Source organism: Balaenoptera musculus, chromosome 5, assembly GCF_009873245.2.
Source record: "Balaenoptera musculus isolate JJ_BM4_2016_0621 chromosome 5, mBalMus1.pri.v3, whole genome shotgun sequence".
Lineage (NCBI taxonomy): Eukaryota > Metazoa > Chordata > Mammalia > Artiodactyla > Balaenopteridae > Balaenoptera > Balaenoptera musculus.
In genome coordinates, this window is record NC_045789.1 from 139,225,677 (window position 1) to 139,243,439 (window position 17,763).

Here is a 17,763-nt window from a genome sequence, read left to right on the forward strand (position 1 = left end):
AGCCCGGCACCCAGGACAGCCCCTGGCCCGGCTCCCCCCCAAGGCTACCCGCCCCACCTCGTGATCCCACCCAGTGCCGGCCTTCAAGGCCCCTGGTCCCGGAGAAGATAAACTTGACTCCTAAGACGCAGAGTGCCGGCCGGGTGCAGGGCGGCTCCTTCAGCGAGCACCTGCCCTGGCAGTGACTTCACTGAGACCTGAATAGAGGGGCCCAGGTGCCAGAAGGAGCAGAGGGGGCAAGAGGAGGTGGGGGTGGGGAACCCCAGAGAGCTTTGGAGGGCAGCAGGGCAGGTGATGTTTTTCCGGGAGGAAGGCCCAGCATCCGAGGCAGTAGCGTGTAAGCACAGTGAGAACACAGTCTGGTATTTTAAAGTTGTTTTAAACAGCTTTATGGAAATATAATTGTCATACGATAAAACTGCAGCATATGAGAGTTCCAGTTCCTCCACAGCCTTGCCAGCCCTCAGCATGGTCAGGCTTCTTACCTTTAGCTGTTCCAATGGTGTGAGTAGTGTCTCATCGCTGTTTTAATGTGCCTTTCCTTAAGGACTCATGACACTGAGCACCTTTTCATGTGTTCACCTGCCATCGGCCTGTACTCTGGTAAAGTGTCTATTCAGATCTTTTGCTGTTTCTTTTCATTGTGTTGTGTCCTTATTGAGTTTTGAGAGTTCTTTATTTATACTGTATACAAGTCCTTTATCAGATATATAATTTGCAGATCGTTTCTCCCAGTCTATGGCTTGTCTTTTCATTCTAAGAGTATCTTTTGAAGAGGAAAATTTCTTAATTTTGAGCAAGTCCAATGTATCCATGTTTTTTTCATGGATTGTGATTTTGATGTCATATCTAAGGGTTATTTTCATAACCTAAAGTCACAAAGATTTTTCTTCTGTTTCTTCTAAAAGTTTTATACTTTTAGGTTTTTCATTTAGGTCTATGATCCATTATGAGTTAATTTTGTATATGGTGTGAGGTATGGATCAAAGTTTTATTTTGTTTTTGCATAAGGATAGCCAATTATTCCAGTATCACTTGTTGAAGACTATCCTTTCTCCACTGAATTGCCTTTGCACCTTTGTCAAAAATCAGTTGACCATATATTTCTGGATTTTCTAGTCTGTTCCATTGATCTGTTTGTCTGTATTGACACCAACATCACACTGTCTTGATTATGGTAGCTTTATAATGAGCCTTAAAGTCAGGTAGTACAAATCTACAACTTAGTTCCTTTTTTTCAAAGTTGTTTTGGCTCTTCTGGGTCCTTTGTATTTCACATGAATTTTAGAACCAGGTCATCAATTTCTACCAAAAAAATAAAAAATAAAAAAAACCAAGCCTGCTAGGACTTTGCTTGGAATTGTGTTTAATCTATAGATCAACTAGGGAAAAATTAACACTTTAGTAATACTGAATCTTCAAATTCATGAACACAGTATATTTCTCCATTTATTTAGGTCTTTAATTTCTCTCAGCAAAGTTTTATAGTTTGTGTTGTTGAGGTCTTGCACATCTTTTGCCAGATTTATCCCTAAGTATTTTATATTTTTGATGCTATTGTAAATGGTATTGCTTTATAATTTCAGTTTCCAATTGTTCATTGCTTATATAGATATACTTGATTCTTGTATATTGATCTTATCTCCTGCAACCTTGCTAAACTCACTTTGTTAGATATGGTAGTTTTTATGAAGATTTCATCAGATTTTCTACACAGATGTTGTCATCTGTGAATAAAGCCAGTTTTATGTCTCCTTTCTAATTAGATGTCTTTTACTTCTTTTTCTTGCATTTTTGCACTGGGGAGGACCTCCAAATACAATGTTGAACAGAAGAGTTGACACAGGACAGTTTTGCCCTGTTCCTGCTCTCAGAGGGAAAGCATTCAGTATCTACCATTAAGTGTGATGTTGGCTGTAGGATGTTTATAGATGCCCTTTTTCAGGTTCAGGAAGTTCTCTTCTATTCCCGGTTTGCTGGACTTTTCTCAAGTACTTTTTCTGCATCTTTTGGGATTGTCGTGTAGTTATAATTTTTTAGTCTGTTAATGTGATGAATTACATTGATTGATATTCGGATGTTAAGCCATTGCATTCCTGGGATGAACCTTACTTGGTCACTTGGTATGATCCTTTTTATGTAGTGTCGGCTTCAATTTGCTAAACTTTCGTTAAGGATTTTGCATCTGATTGTGAGGAATGTTAGGCAGTACTTTTCTTTTTCGGTAATGTCCTTTTAAGGTTTGGGTATCAGAGTAATGCTGAGATCCTCAAATGAGTTGGGGAACAGTCCCGCTTATTCAATTTTCCAGAAGATTTTTTGTATAAGTGGTATTATTTCTGACTTAAATATTAGGTAGAATTCATCAGTGAAGCCATCTGGGCCTGGAGTTTTCTTTATGGAAAGGTTTTTAACTACAATTTCGATTTCTTTACTAGATACAGGTGGTGGGTGTCAGCAGCTGCTTGGGGGCCCTGCCCAGCTCTGCTGTACCCGCCACCCCCTTGAGCCCTGGCAACATTGTAGCCTCATGAGTGGACGAAGCTGGAAGAGGCAGATGTGCCAGGGACTGGTGGACACGTAGGACCTGCCAGGGCAGCTGTGGGATCCGTGGCGGGGTCGCCATAGCAACACGGGAGGCCACCTGCTGGGGCTGCATCAGGCCCTCCCCAGCCCTGGAGGAGGAGCTGCCCCTTGTTTCACAGACCCACCTCTGGGGGGGTGTGGCCGGCGGATGAGATGGACCTGGGAGCCGCTGGCTCTCCCTCCCTCTGGACTCCAGGGGGACCAGCCTGGGTGGCCTTCCTCCTCTGAGCACAGCCTGTGGCCTGTGACGGGGAAAGTGGCTCTGACGGAGCCCAGGTCCACCCTGCTGGCTGAGGCCACGCCATCAGTCAGTCGCCAGGGCAGGATGGCTCAGTGAGGACAGCAGGCACCAGGCAGGGTGTCTGCTCTCTGTCCTCCCTGCCTGGGGAAGCCGCGGGTTCCCGGAACTTCCTCAGCCCCTAAGGTCTCTGCAGAGTGTCCCTGGTGACAAGGGGTTGGCTGCGGCTCCCTGGCTGTTCCTCATAAGTGTCGCAGGGGACGTTCCTTCTGGATCACCATAGTGATGACCAGAGACTCCAGGTGGTCACAGGGGGACGTGTGCCCACAGACCAGCCTGGGGCAGGCCTCGGGCACTCCTGGACTGGGCCCTGCTTGATGTCCAGCTCCTGCATGACCTTCCGGGGCTGGCCTCTTGGACCACGGTGGTGGTGGGAGCCTGTGGCCCTGAGGCCGCTCCCCCACCCCCAGCCTCACAGCTGGCACCCCCGGCCCTTTGCAGAGGCTGTGATTAGCCCCGTGTTACAGACCCAGGGCCACACAGCACGAGGCAGACTCGCGCACCCACCATCCCACCCCCACCGTGAGTCCTTCTCCAGAGGACCCTGGGTGGTGGTACTGTTTTCCCATTTTACAGACAAGTAAACTGAGGTCCTGGGAGGTTACATTCTCCTGCCTAGACAGCAGGGGAGTGATGCCCAAAGGCCCTCAGCCTGAGCTGTCTGACCTCTCCTGACTTCCCAGCCCCACCCTGGGAGCCCTCCCCACGGCAGGGCCTCCCCTCCCTGCCACCAGCCCAGGGCCCATCGAGGGCAGGTGCACCCAGCTAGGGCCTCATGTGCCCCCACCCCCAACCCAGTAGCAGGTGCTCACCTGACTTCACAGACAGGGGCCTGACCTCCTCAGAGCCAGGCCCTCTTCCAGGCTCCTGGTTGATTTTCCTGGGCGCTGGCCCTGGGGCCAGGATGGGGGCCCGGGAGGCAGAAGCCCTTGCCCGGGGGGAGGGAGGCTGGCACTTCTCAGATGCTGTGGTCAGCAGCTCTGTGGGGAGTGGGCCCTGAGGCCAGAATCTGCGAGAAATGCCCCACCCGGGTACAGGCAGGGCTACGGGGTGTGTGTGCGGTGGACAAGCACCGCGCCAGGAAGGTGGTGGGAAGGTGGGGAGGCGGGGAGCCCTGAGGGTTCCGGTTCCGCAGGGGTCGCAGGCAGCAGAACCAGGTCGGAACTTATAGGTGGCAGGCGCCGGGTGGGGCTGCCCAAGGCTGGGGAGGCAGAGTCCTCGGGCACTATGGGCCCCGTGTATGGGGCGGCTGGGGTCTTCATGGACTTACAGACGGTAGAGTCACGCCTCTTGCCAGGCCGTGCTTCCGCCCCCCGGAAGCCCTCCCTGCTGCCTGGTGACTGTCCCCAGCTGGCATAGGCGCTGGTGGGATTCTGATGACACGATACTTGCTTCTGTCTCCCCAGATGGGAGCCCTGATGGGCCTGGGCAGGGCAGGAGCCTGTGGGCTCGGACGGAGGTGGGCAGGAGACAGTCTGGAGGACACAAAGGATGCTTGTTCCCTCCTACCGGCTCATCTCACGGGACATCAGTGGTCGTGCTGCTTAACTAGAGGAAACGGGAAATGAGCTAGTTTTCAGTGTCTTGTTTACATTTAGTATTTGGAACCAAACTGCAGTCTTTGCTGTCCTTCAGTGATCTCCCCGGGGGCCCTCAGAGGTCCTGCTGACCTCGTGGAATGGGAACAGCAGCCGTGAGGGCCCCAGGGAGGGGAGGCAGGGGGGTGGGCTGCACCCCGAGCGCCACGGGATCCCACAGTGCGGATCTGTGTGTGACGGTGCCTTGTTAAAACGCTGTGTTGTTGTTTTGGCTGTGGACTCACTGCTCTATTTCCTTAATCTCCAGTCTTGTGGGAATCCAGTGGGAAAGTACTGCAGCTTCCGGAGCATTTGTCCTAGGCCAGGCACGTCCGCTTTCAACGCACTGTCCCTAGTCCTTGCCATGTGGGTGTAATTATTCCCATGTTACAGAAGAAAATGATGAGGCCCGAAACCATCCCTCGAGGGACGGCGTGTGAATGAGACCCCGGTGTGCACGAGTCCAGCATGCGGAGACCGCTGCTGTTCCCATGGTCACGGGAGCCTGAGCGTGTGTGCTCTCGTGTCACACTCGTCCCCACACCCACACGTGCCCCGACGGCTGTGCAGGCCTCCACCCTTAGGGGCCTGCCCACTCTCTCTCTGTGTGCATGTCTCTGTCCTGGCCCCCACCCCGTGGCCACAGGGACTGACCAGTGAGGACCAGGCTCCTTCCCTGGGCCTCCCAGGGGGCTGGTGGGGGACCCCAGTGGTGCAGGCCCCTGGCTGCCCTCCCCTCCCCAGGACAGATGGCGCCCAGGAGGCCGCGCTGGCCCGCGGGGAGGAGATGTCTGAGGGCACAGCCCTGCTCGATAAGTGGATGGTCCAGCCTGACAAGCTACAGTGTTTTCCCATAACGACGGTCTCTCTTTAGCATGTAACACACCTGGGATTTCATTTAAAGTCCTTTCCGGGACTTCCCTGGCAGTCCAGTGGTTAAGACTCCGCACTTCCATGGCAGGGGGCGCAGGTTCGATCCCTGGTCAGGGAACTAAGATCACGCAAGCCACACAGAGTGGGCACCCCCCCCGCCAGAAAAAACCTTTTCACTTTTAAAACATGACGGGATTCATTTTTAAAGGAATGCACAGATAATATACAAATAAATTATATCTTCTAAAAATATGAGCTCTAGCGCAACGTGTTCTAGAAATGAGTTTGAAAACCACCGCAGAACCAGGTCTGGTCACAGGTAGGCGGGGCTGGAATATGTGAACTCGAGGTTGCAGCTGGTCCTCAAATGAGATGAAAGTCAGGGCTTATCTGGGCACAATACGTACTGGGCCGCTCTTAGGGATGGTGAGCCCTCGGGGTTGTCCTCGTGAGCCCTGTGGTCTCTGCTCGGAACTTCGGGGAAGATGCAGCTGTGATCTTCTGGGAGGCTGTCATCACGGTTCTGGGCAGCCCCCACCCCCCTGCCAGTTAGGGGCCCACTGGCTGAGGGGAGACCCGGGCGGGGAAGGGCCGTCTCACTGCCAGAGACCCCTGAAGGTGCCCCGTCTGTGAATTACGTGGTCGGTATGCCCGCTGCTTTGGACACTTCCGTCACTCGGGCCCCCTTGCTGTGGCCTCACACTCCCCCACCAGCGCTCGGGCGCCGAGGCGTCCGCGATGGGCCCGCCCTTAAGACGTGGTCGTCCTTGTCCTCACTGCATCCACCCGCGATTATTTTACTGCCCGTTCTGGGCCTGAGCAGCAGGGTCTGGGCCACGTCACCCCCTGGGTCGCCCAGCGGGTGAGAGATGGACTCGGAACTGGACCACAGCCTCCCCTCTGGACTGGTGTCCTGCGGTCCCATACGGAGCACTACAGACTGGACGGCTTCAACAGCAGAGATGTACAGTTTCCCAGTCCTGGAGGCCGGAAGTCAGGCTGCGGGCTGGGTGGCAGCCCCGCTGGAAGCTCTCGGGGATGGTCCTTCGTCACCTCTTCCGGCTCCTGGCGGCTCCGGGTGTTCCTGGGCTCGTGGCTGCGTCACCCCAGTCTCTTCGTCATGCTCGCGTAGCTGTCTCCCTGATTCTGTCTTCTCCCCTTTCCCTTGTCAGGACGCTTGTCATTGGGTTTAGGGCCACCCAGGTAATTCAGGATATTCTCGTTTCAAGATCCTTAATTTCCTGACATCTGCAAAGGCCTTTTTTCCAAATAAGGTCACGGTCACAGGTCTGGGGATTTGATGTGGACATGTCTTTTGTGGGGGGGGCCCTCGCGAGGAGTCGTTTCGTCAGACACTTTCTGGATGCAGCAGGAGAGGAGGAGGACGCAGAGACAGAAACCTCCAAAGCTGTGAGGTTTCAGGAGGCCCTGCGGGTTGATTTGTTCCCGAATCCGTTTGGCACTCGACCACAGGAGAAAGCCTTTTTTCCCACAGACAGCCCGCACCTAGTTTTCCTCTGTGTCTAATGAATTTGTGCCGTGTGTTCAGTGGATACAGAATGGGAGGCTCGCGGGGTGGGGGGTGGGATGTCTTTGATGCTGGGCGCAGAGCAGTGAACAGAACAGACAGAAGTCGCTGCGCGGCCGGTCCCGCGTTCTCCGGAGTGAGACCGCTAGTCGGCACACGCGTGCTGCGTCAGGGAGACAAGCGCCCCAGGAGCAATAACGCAGGGTGGGGGAAGGAAGTGGAGGTTCTGTTGGTGGCCAAGGAAAGCGTCTCTGTTAGAGGATGTTGGAACGGATATCAAAAGAATGGGGGCCTCTGGGGGCGTCCAGACAAATGCATTCTGGGCCTAGCGATGTCCATGCAACGGCCTGTGGCCGTAGTGCGCTTGTCGTGTCTGTGACAGCAAGGAGCACGGCTGGGAGGCGCCTACAAGCAGAGGGTGGGAGAGGAGGTTGACAGAGAGAGGGCCAGAGCACGCCGGGCCCCTCGAGCCTCAGGAAGGCTTTCTGGCTTTTACTCCAAGTAACCTGGGAAGCAGGGAGTGAGACGTGTCTGCAGAGGAGGGATATGGTCTGAATTTTGTTTGAGAAGATTTTCTGTCCGGGGCCTGCGGGGTCTTGGTAGGAGCTGCAGCTCCTGTGGCAGCCCCTGACAGGGTCAGGGGAGTTGTGCCTGGTGGGTCCTGGGTGCTGGGCTCCCGCCAGGGGCCGCCCCGTGTGCACACCGCACCAGGAGGGGCTCTGTAGCAGCCCTGGGGCCTGGCCTCTGAACAGCACCCCCCTGGCATTCAGTCCAGGTCTGTGGTCAGCAGTGGAGCCTCAGGCTGCCTGGGCCTTCCCCACCCTCAAGCCCTGCTCAGAGGTGAACACGCCCGCACCCCCAGAGTCCCCAGGCTGCCTGGGCCTTCCCCACCCTCAAGCCCTGCTCAGAGGTGAACACGCCCGCACCCCCAGAGTCCCCAGGCTGCCTGGGCCTTCCCCACCCTCAAGCCCTGCTCAGAGGTGAACACGCCCGCACCCCCAGAGTCCCCAGGCTGCCCGCACCCCCAGCAGCCCTCATCGGCCTCCTGCCTCGGTGGGGGTGGGGACAGGCCCCGGCAGATGTGACGCGTGTGGAGACCGGGCGTCTCCCTGTAGGTGTGAGCACCCCTGTGTGTTTAGCTTGCGTGGTGGCCACTAGAGGCCTGTGCCTGCCCTTGGTCAGCAGTGGGGGAGGCTCTGAGGCCAGCCCCTGTCCCCCAGCACCACCCTGCAGTGCCCTGAGAGGGCGTCTGTCACTGGGCAGTGTATGTGGCTGCCCCTGCCATGGGGGACCCATCGCTTATGGTCCACTTGCACAGGCTCTTCTCAAGCTGACCAAGAGTGTCAGGCACAGGTGCTGGGTGGCGGCCACACTTCCTCCTGCTGCTCCACAGGACCTGGGCCCTGGTGTGGCGACCTGCACAGACTCAGGTGAGCCCCGGGGATGCCCCGAGCCTCCCAAGACAGGAGCTGTTACTGGACGTACCCGCCAGGTCAGTCTTCTCTGCACCAAAGTGGTTTCATTTTGCTATCAGTCCTGACTCAGGGTGCCAGCCTCCACTTGGTCACTCAGTTACAACATCTGCCCAGTTGTGTTAGTCAGCTATGCTGCGTAACAAATTACCACACACTTAGTGGCTTCTAACAGCACCCGTTCATTATCTCAGTGTTGGTGGGTCAGGTGTCTGGTCTGGTGAGATGGGTTCTCGGCTCAGAGTCTCACCAGCCAGGCATAGGCCAGGCTGCATTCCCATCTAGAGCTGTCGGTGTTTCTGTTGGCCGTCCCTTGGTGAGAAGAGACTGAAACAGCCCCTTTGGGTTGTTTCCTGGGTCGGCACCAGCCCTCCTGGTCCCAGTCATTTCTTCTTGTTCTCTTGTTCTCTCTGTGGACCTGAGCCGTGTGCTGTGGTCTCATTGGGGAGAGGGGTTTATCCTTCCTCCCACTCCCTCCCGGCCTGTGCTCACCTCAAGGGGACGTTGCACTGGAGTAAGAGTTGTCTTCCTTCCCAACGCAGAGTCATTCATTAAAACCACTAGAAAAAAGACTTTGCAAATGGCTGGAGAGTAGAGGAAGCAGGAAGATCTGGTCTGTTCACAATAAATTAGCATATTTGCTGCCCCAAAGATATTTGTGCTGACACCCCCTGGGCAGCCTGGGCCTGTCAGCTTTGTGCCATCACGTTTGTATTCGTTTGTAGGGTTGCTGTAACAAAGTACTACAAACTGGGGGTAAACCATAAAAATTGATTGTCTCAGTTCTGGAGGCCAGAAGTCCTGGATCAGGGTGTCAGCAGGGTGGTTCCTTTTGAGGCCATGAGGGAAGATCTGTTCAGGCCTCTGCTCTCTCACTTCTGATGAATGCTGGCAATCCTTGGGGCCCCTTGGCTTGTAGATGCTAAGCTCTGATCTCTGCCTTTTCTTTACATGTCATTCTCCCTCTGTGTGCACCTGTGTCCAAATTTCTCATTTTTAGAAGGACACCAGTCATATTGGATTAGGACCCACCCTAATGACCTCATCTTAACTAATTACATCTGCAGTGACTCTATATCCCAATAAAGCCACTTTCTGAGGTACTGGGGGTTAGCACTTCAACATATGAATTTGGGGAGACACAATTCAACCCATATCAGCACACACATACCTCCCTGCTAAATCCTCACCATACTAGGATGAATGGCTGGCTGGCTGGCTGGATGGATGGATGGATTTTGTAAGGAGGAGCTAACAGGGCCCAAGCTGGCTCATTAGAATTGGTATGTGGTTGCGCAAATGTCCAAACTTTCCATTTCCCCACATCCAAGCATAAACCTTGCTTCTGGATTCCATCAGTCCCTCTTGTTCCTCCTTGTTTTTCTCTTACTTAGGCCTTTACAAAGGGTTTCAAAGGCTCACAGATTCATCCATGTGATGTCATAGCCAGAAACAACTTGTAATGCTATTAGTTTTTCCAAGTTGTGTTATCTCTTATTTCACAGACCCCTAGAACTTCAAAATGACAAAGTCCGTTTCCTGTCAAAAGGCCATTTTTTCTACTCTGACCATGGAATCAGATGCTTCTCCATGTGTGCCTTTCGAGGGTGCCCTTTGGAAAGTTTGCCACTATGCTGGGCCCTGACATGGACTGTGGCCAAAGACACAGGCTGGACAAAACCTTTGGTATTAATGTAACTTTAGAATTGCATTGTCTTTTGCTACTAGAAAATTGGCACTTCCTAGTAATTCAAACCTAAGTGGAGTTGTTACGGGGAATATGTGCTGCCTTCAATAAAAGAGAGTGGCAGGAAACAGAATCCAGTTGGCCATCGGTCACAGAAGGTGCAGGACTTTTTGACATCCAGGTGACCATGCAGATTTGAAGTTGAGTGCCTGGTTAGATACGGCTGGTGACAGGAGCTCAGACTGCTTGGTGAGACAGAGGAAGCCCTTGGCAGGTGGGCGCCCCTCACGCCTTCACCCTAGCCTCTCTCGCTCACTTTCCCTCTGCGTCTCAAGTTCCGGCCATGTCTCACCCTCACTGTTCCTGCCCTCACCATAGACCTGGACCACTGGACGCCAGCCGGCCTCTCAGCTCTGTCTTGTTAAAGCGTGTGGCGCCCCCACTAGACTGGGCTCCTGGGGGCCACACACAGGGTCTGATTCATCCTTGGGCCCCTCTTCCATGTCCCCAGCCTGCTGCGTAGCAGCTGCCCATGGAGGACCAGCGCCCTTCCAAAAGGGTGGCCCTGGGCAGTGTTCCTGGGGCCCCCGGTGCCCAAGCAATGCCCATCTATGTGGCCCCTAGGACTGGGCTGACCCGGCCGGGCCCCAAGCTCAGGCCCCAGGTGACATCCCAGGCCCCACCCCCAGTGTTCTGTTCTTTTGTTCCCGGTGGCCCTTCCAAGCCCAGCTGGGTTGCCCGCGGGCAGCACCTTGTTGGTTCTTCTGCCTAGGACCAGGCTCTTTATGGAGCCTCTGGCTCTCTTTCCATCCACACCCGCCCCCAACACACACACACAGACACACACACACACACACACACACGCCCCACTCTGCAGAGCAGCAGGAGAGGGCTTGAGGGCTTGGGGTTGAGACCATGGCTGCGATCTGACCCACCCACCACCTGTGGGCCAGCCTCGGTCTCAGTCTGCTGGGAGGGTTCATTGCTCTTTTAAGGCACAACATGAGCCTCAGGCTTCGTAGCTCTCAACGCTCAGCTGACAGTCAGGGCCCTTCCCCTGGTTTCTCGCGGGCGAGCTGCCTGCCAGCCGCAGCACCTTGTCCAGAAAGGCTTCCCCGCTTCCAGGGCTTTATATGAGGGGCAGGGGCTGCGGGGCTGAGCCCCAGAGCATGCCTTCCCTCCACTAAGAAACAAACTCTGTGCCTCAGGAGGGCTGCAGTGGCTCCTGCTGTAGGCGCTGCCTCTCCTCAGCCTAACAGTTATTCTTCTGGTCATAGAAGTAATACTCAATCTTAGAAGATGCTCAGAAAATAATCCATAGTCCTACTATTCAAATAAATGTAATGTTAATGCTTTGCCTTGACTGTATTTCCCCAAATCTCACTTATGTACATATGATAGCTCTAATTTTTAAAATGCTACCTTTTTATTTAATATTTTAGCATTTCCAGCGTCATTAACTGTCCTTCGTGGAAACTGTATGACTGTGAGCTAATTTACTGAATCAACCCACTATTGACGGGCATTTAGCTTGAGCTCTTTCTTGAATATGAGTTCGCTAGATGATTACAAGGAAAACATCCTTTTATTCTTTTTAAAGTGTACAATTCAGTGGTTTTTAACATATTCACAGAGTTGTGCAACTGCCACCAGTATCTAATCTCAACATTTTCATCACCCCATACAGAAACCCCAAACATTCTCCCCTCCCTTCAGCCACTGGCAACCATTAATCTACTTTCTGTCTCTTGGGTTTGCCTAGACTTTTCTAGACTTTTCAAAGAAATGGAATCATACAATAAGTGACCTTTGTAACTGGTTTCTGTCACATAGCCTAATGTTTTCGAGGTTCATCCACGCTGTAGCACCTATCAATACTTTCTATGGCCAAAAATTAATCCCGTTGTGTGGCTAGACCACATTTTGTTTATCCGTTTATCAGTTGACTGACATTTGGGTTGCTTCCATTGTTCGGCTAGTATGTATGAACATTCACGTACAAATTTCTGTGTGAATCTATGTTTCAGTTCTCTTGGGTAGATACTTTGAAGTGGAATTGCTGGGTCATACGGCACGAGGAACTGCTGAACTGTTTTCCAGAGTTTGGTAGCATTTCAGATTCTCACCAGGAATGTACAGGGGTTCCAATTTCTCCATATCTTCACCCACACTTGTTATGTTCTGTTTTCTTTTTAAACTCTTATAGTTATCGTAATGGATATAAAATAGCACATTATCATTTTAATTTGCATTTCCTAAATGACTAATAATGGCATCTTTTCATGTGTTTACTGGCCATTTGTATATCTTCTTTGGAAAAATGTCTTTTCAAATCCTTTGTCCATTCTTTTGTTGGGTTATTTATTTTTTTATTGTTGAGTTGCAAGAGTTTTCTGTATTCCAGATACTGTACCCTTGACAGATACATGATTTGGAAAAATTTTCTCGCATTCTGTGGGGTTTTTCACTTTCTTGAAGGTATCTTTTGAAGCACAGAAGTTTTTAATTTTAATTTTTGTGTGAATATGTGTTTCAGTTCTCTTGGGTGGATACCTCAGAGTGGAGTTGCTGTGTCATACTGCCTGAGGAACTACTGAATAAGATATTTGGTTTGGTTGCTCTGTTTTTGGTTTCACACCTAAGAAACTGTTGCCTAATCCAAGACCACAAAGATTCCTGTTCTTTTCTAAGAACTTTTAAGAATTCTTTTAAAGAATTTAAAATTCTTTCTAAGTTTAAGAATTTTAGAATAGATACAGGCCTTTGATCTATTTGAGTCAATTTTTGTATATGGTATAAGGTAAGGTCTAACTTCATTCTTTTGTGTGTGGAAATGCAGTTCTCCCAGAAAAAAAAAATTTATTGAAGTATAATTGATTTACAATATTGTATTAGTTTCAGGTTGTACGACATAGAAGTTCAATATTTTTATAGATTATACTCCATTTAAAGTTATTCTAAAATACTGGCTGTATTCGCTGTGCTGTTACAATATGTCCTTGTAGCTTATTTATTTTATACTTAATAGTTTGTACCTCTTAATCCCCTACCCCTATCATGCCCCTCCCTCCTTCCCTCTCCCCAGTGGTGACCACTAGTGTGTTCTCTATATCCGTGAGTCTCCTTATGTTTTGTTATATTCATTTGTTTGTTTTATTTTTTAGATTTCTACATATAAGTGATAACATATAGTATTTGTCTTTCTCTGTCTGACTAATTTCACTTAGCATAATACCGTCCACGTCCATCCATGTTGTTGGAATTGACAAATTTTCATTCTTTTTTCTGGCTAAGTAATATTCCATTGTATGTATATACCACATCTTCTTTATCCATTCATCTGTTGATTGACATTTAGGTTGCTTCCATGTCTTGGCTATTGTGAATAATGCTGCTGTGGACATTGGGGTGCATGTATCTTTTCTGTTTTCGTTTTCTTTAGATATATACCTAGGAGTGGAATTGCTGGATCATATGGTAGTTCTAGTCTTAGTTTTTTGAGGGACCTTCCATACTGTTTTCCAAAGTGGCTGCACCAATTTACATTCCCACCAACAGTGTGGGAGGGTTCCCTTTTGTCGACATCCTCAGCAACGCTTGTTATTTTTGGTCTTTTTGATGATGGTCATTTGATGGGTGGGAGGTGATATCTCGTGGTTTCGATTTGCATTTCTCTGATGATTAGCAAAGTTGAGCATCTTTTCATGTGCTTTTCATCTGTATGTATTCTTTGGAAAAATGTCTATTCAGGTCTTCTGCCTATTTTTTAATCTGTTTTTTTTTTTAATTGAGTTGTATGAGCTGTTTATATATTTTGGATATTAACCCCTTGTTGGTCATATCTTTTTCAAATATTTTCTCCCATTCAGTAGGTTATCTTTTCATTTGGTCGATGGTTTCCTTTGCTGTTGCAAAAGCTTTTAAGTTTAATTAGGTCCCATTTGTTTATTTTTGCTTTTGTTTCCTTTGCCTTGGGAGACAGATCCAAAAAAAATATTGCTATGGCTTATGTCAGAAAGTGTTCTGCCGGTGTCGTCTTCTATGAGTTTTAGTTTCCAGTCTTCCATTTAGGTCTTTAATTCATTTTGAATTTATTTTTATATGTGGTATGAAAAAACGTTCTAATTTCATCCCTTTACATGCAGCTTCCAGTTTTCCCAGCAGCACTTACTGGAGAGACGGTCTTTCTCTATCTCAGCACCATCTTTTGAAAAGACCCTTCTTTCCTCATTGGATGATCTTGGCACCCCTTTTGAAAATCAGTTGCCCACAAATGTGTGGGTTTATTTCTGGACTCGCAATTCTCTTCCATCGTCATGTGTCCTATGCCAGTGCCTCAGTCTTATTTACTGGCGTTTCATACTAAAGTCCACGTCATGAGTGTGAGTCCTCCAACTTGTTTGTTTCTTTTTCAAGATTGTTTTGGCTGTTCTGAGTCCTTGCATTTCCATATGAATTTTAGGATCAGCTTGTCAACTTCTGCATGGAAAAAGAAAAGGCGGCTGATATTTTGATACAGATTGCATTGAACTTATTGACCGATTTGGGGAGTATTGCCATCTTAACGATATTAAGTCCTCAACCATGAACATAGGATGTCTTTCCATTTATTTAGGTCTAATTTATTTCAGTGACGTTTTGTAGTTTTCCGTGTGTAACTCTTGCACTTTTTTGTTAAGTTTATTCCAAATATTTAAATCTTTTTGATGCTATTGCAAATAGGGTTGTTTCTTAATTTCATTTTCAGTTTGTTTATTGCTACTATATCTTAATATAATTGGGTCTTTAACAGTAACTGCTTTATTGATATATAGTATATATACCATTCAGTTCACCCTTTAAAAGTGTATAATTTTTGCTGTACACCTGAAACTAACACAACATTGTAAATCAACTATACTTCAATTTTTTAATTATTAAAAATATGTACTATAAAAGTGTATAATTTAATGGTTTTTAGCATGTATTCACTCTTAACCTGTTGTATTGATGCCAAATCCATCAGCTCTCTTCGCTACTTAGACTTTTCAGTTCCCTTTCTTCTGCTCTCCCCTGTCCTAAATCTTTTTTTTTCCCTACTTTTTAATTTTGGCAAAATACACATAACATAAAATTTACTATTTTAACCATATTTAAGTGTACAATTCAGTGGCATTGTACACATTCACAATGTGGTATAACTATCACCACTCTCTATTTCCAGAACTTTTCATCATCCCAAACTGAAACTCTGTCCCCATTAAAGCCCCCTTCCCCAGCACCCGGCACCCACCATCTGCTTTCTGTCTCTGTGAATGTGACTCCTCCAGGGACCTCACGTAAGTGGAGTCACACAGTGTTTGTCCTTTTGTGACCGGCTGCTGTCACTGGGCATAATGTCCTACAGGTTCATCCATATGGTAGCTGGTGTCAGAATTTTCTTCCTTTTTAAGGCTGGATAATATTCCATTGTATGGCGGGACCACATTTTGTTTATCTATCATCTGTTGATGGGCACTTGGGTTGTTTCCCCTTTGGGCTCTTGTGAATAATGCTGCTGCGAACATTGTGTATAAGTATTTGCTTGGGCTTCCGCTTTCCAATCTTTGGGTGAGGCTGTGAACTGAGACTGGGGGTGTTGATGGAAGTTGACACCCTGGACACTGATGTTCCATCCCCTTTCCTTACTCAACTCCCAGGGCAGGGGCCGCCAAGTCCACACGCCCCAGGCAGAAAGTCAGGGGCTTTGTCTCTGGAAACCTGGCAGGTGGTCTGGGAGGGCAGAGCTGTAGATCATCACGAGGGTCCCAGTGGAGCAGTGCACCCAGCGTCACCCTCAGCCTCCCATCACTCCTCCACGTTCTGGTGAAATATTACTTATAAGGGCACTTCCCTGGTGGCGCAGTGGTTGGGAATCCGCCTGCCAATGCAGGGGACACGGGTTCGAGCCCTGGTCTGGGAGGATCCCACATGGCGCGGAGCAGCTGGGCCCGTGCGCCACGGCTGCTGAGCCTGCGCTCTGGGACCCGCGAGCCGCAACTGCTGAGCCCGCGTGCCACAGCTGCTGGGGCCCGTGCGCCTGGAGCTCGTGCTCTGCAACAGGAGAGGCCGCCGCGGTGAGGGGCCCACATGCAGCAACGAAGACCCAATGCAGCCAAAAATAAATAAATAAAATAAATTTTTTAAAAAAAGAAATATTACTTATAAACCAATGTTGACCTCACTAGAGTGTGCCAGTCAGATGCGCACTCGTGCATCCCCACTTGGCTGAGCAGGCGGAGCCCGTGAAGCCAGTCTGGGGCCCCTTCCAGCCCCAGCGCCGCCTGCACTGAATTCTCGGCGCGTCACATCTCCGAGCTTCCTGATGGTTTGACACCAAGGGACGTTCCCCTAAGCGAGACATCGGGCGGCTGTGCGCGTCTCTGCCGTGTCGGCGAGGGTCGTCCACGTCCACAAGGGGCCAGGGCGGCTCACCCGCCACGATCAGGCGGGCCACGGCGTGACAAGATGACAGTGGATTCTCCTCCTCCGTCACTGGTGGATTTTACTGGAACTTCCAGAACCGCCCTGAAGATTCTGCCACATCTGCAGTTGCACAGGGCAGGGTCTTGGGTGTGTGCCGACCACGGCCCCTGGGCTGAGGAGTGTGCCAGCTTCACTGAGATGGTGCCAGAGCGTCTCCCCAAAGTCATCCACCAATTTACACTCCCACCAGTGATGTGAGGACGCCCGCTCTTCCACCCATGCCAGGAGGCCACGCCAGGGCCTCTCTCTGACAGGGGTCTCTGTGCATTTGAGGCAGGCCTCTGGCATGAAAAAACCCAACTCCCCCACAGAAAAGCAGAAACAGAGATAGTGCAGGCCACCAAAGGCAACTTTTACAAAATTATAATGAGGGACTTCCCTGGTGGTCCAGTGGTTAAGACTCCACGCTTCCACTGCAGGGGGCACGGGTTCGATCCCTGGTCGGGGAACTAAGACCCTGCATGCCTCGCAGCGCAGCCAAAAAAAAAATCCAAAAAAAATTATAATTAATGTTTCTAGATAGATAAAATATTTCACATCCATGAAACAACAGAGAGAGCAGGAAATTAAAAACCTGGTAGCAAAAATGTCAAGGGGAAAATCGGAGAAAAAAAAAAAAAAGGAGGAAATTTCCCAGAAAGTGGGACAAAACGGCAGAAATAGAAGATGGGAGATAAATGATTTAAGAACAGGACGGTCAGTGGACGCCCTAACAGTCTAGGCTCAACTGCGGCCACTACTTAGGGCGCAGGGTGACCCCTGAACAGCAGAGCTAGCAACGCCTGCAGCAGGAGCCCTGGGCCGTGGGAAGGGAAGTGCGTGGTGGGGACGAAGGACGGGTCTTGGTAAAAGAGCACCACGACCTGGGGGCTGGCTCTAAATAGCAGAAATCTCTTCTCTCACAGGCGGGAGGCCAGAAATCTGAAATCTGACAGGGCTGCCCCCGCTCTGGAGGCTCTGGGGGAGGGTCCTTCCTGCCTCTTCCAGCTTCTCGTGGCTCCGGGCACCCCCAGGCTTGTGGCCACATCACCCTGATCTCTGTATCGTGGTCACTTCGCCTCCTCCCCTCCCCCGTGTGTCTGTGTCTCCTCTTCCGTCTCCCACAAAGACATCTGTCCTTAGATTAGGGCCACCAGATAATCCTTGATGTCTCGTCTCAAGATCCTTACCTTGATTGCAGCTGCAAAGACTTTTCTTCCAAACAGGTCCTGCTGGCGGGTCCAGGGGTTAGGGTGTGG

The 17,763-nt window shown here is 50.2% G+C and overlaps 1 protein-coding gene across 1 annotated transcript in view; it reads left to right on the forward strand.

The window, feature by feature from the left end:
* Nucleotides 1–17,763, forward strand: part of ZFYVE28 (zinc finger FYVE-type containing 28) — a 114,726-nt gene that overhangs the window by 90,091 nt on the left and 6,872 nt on the right.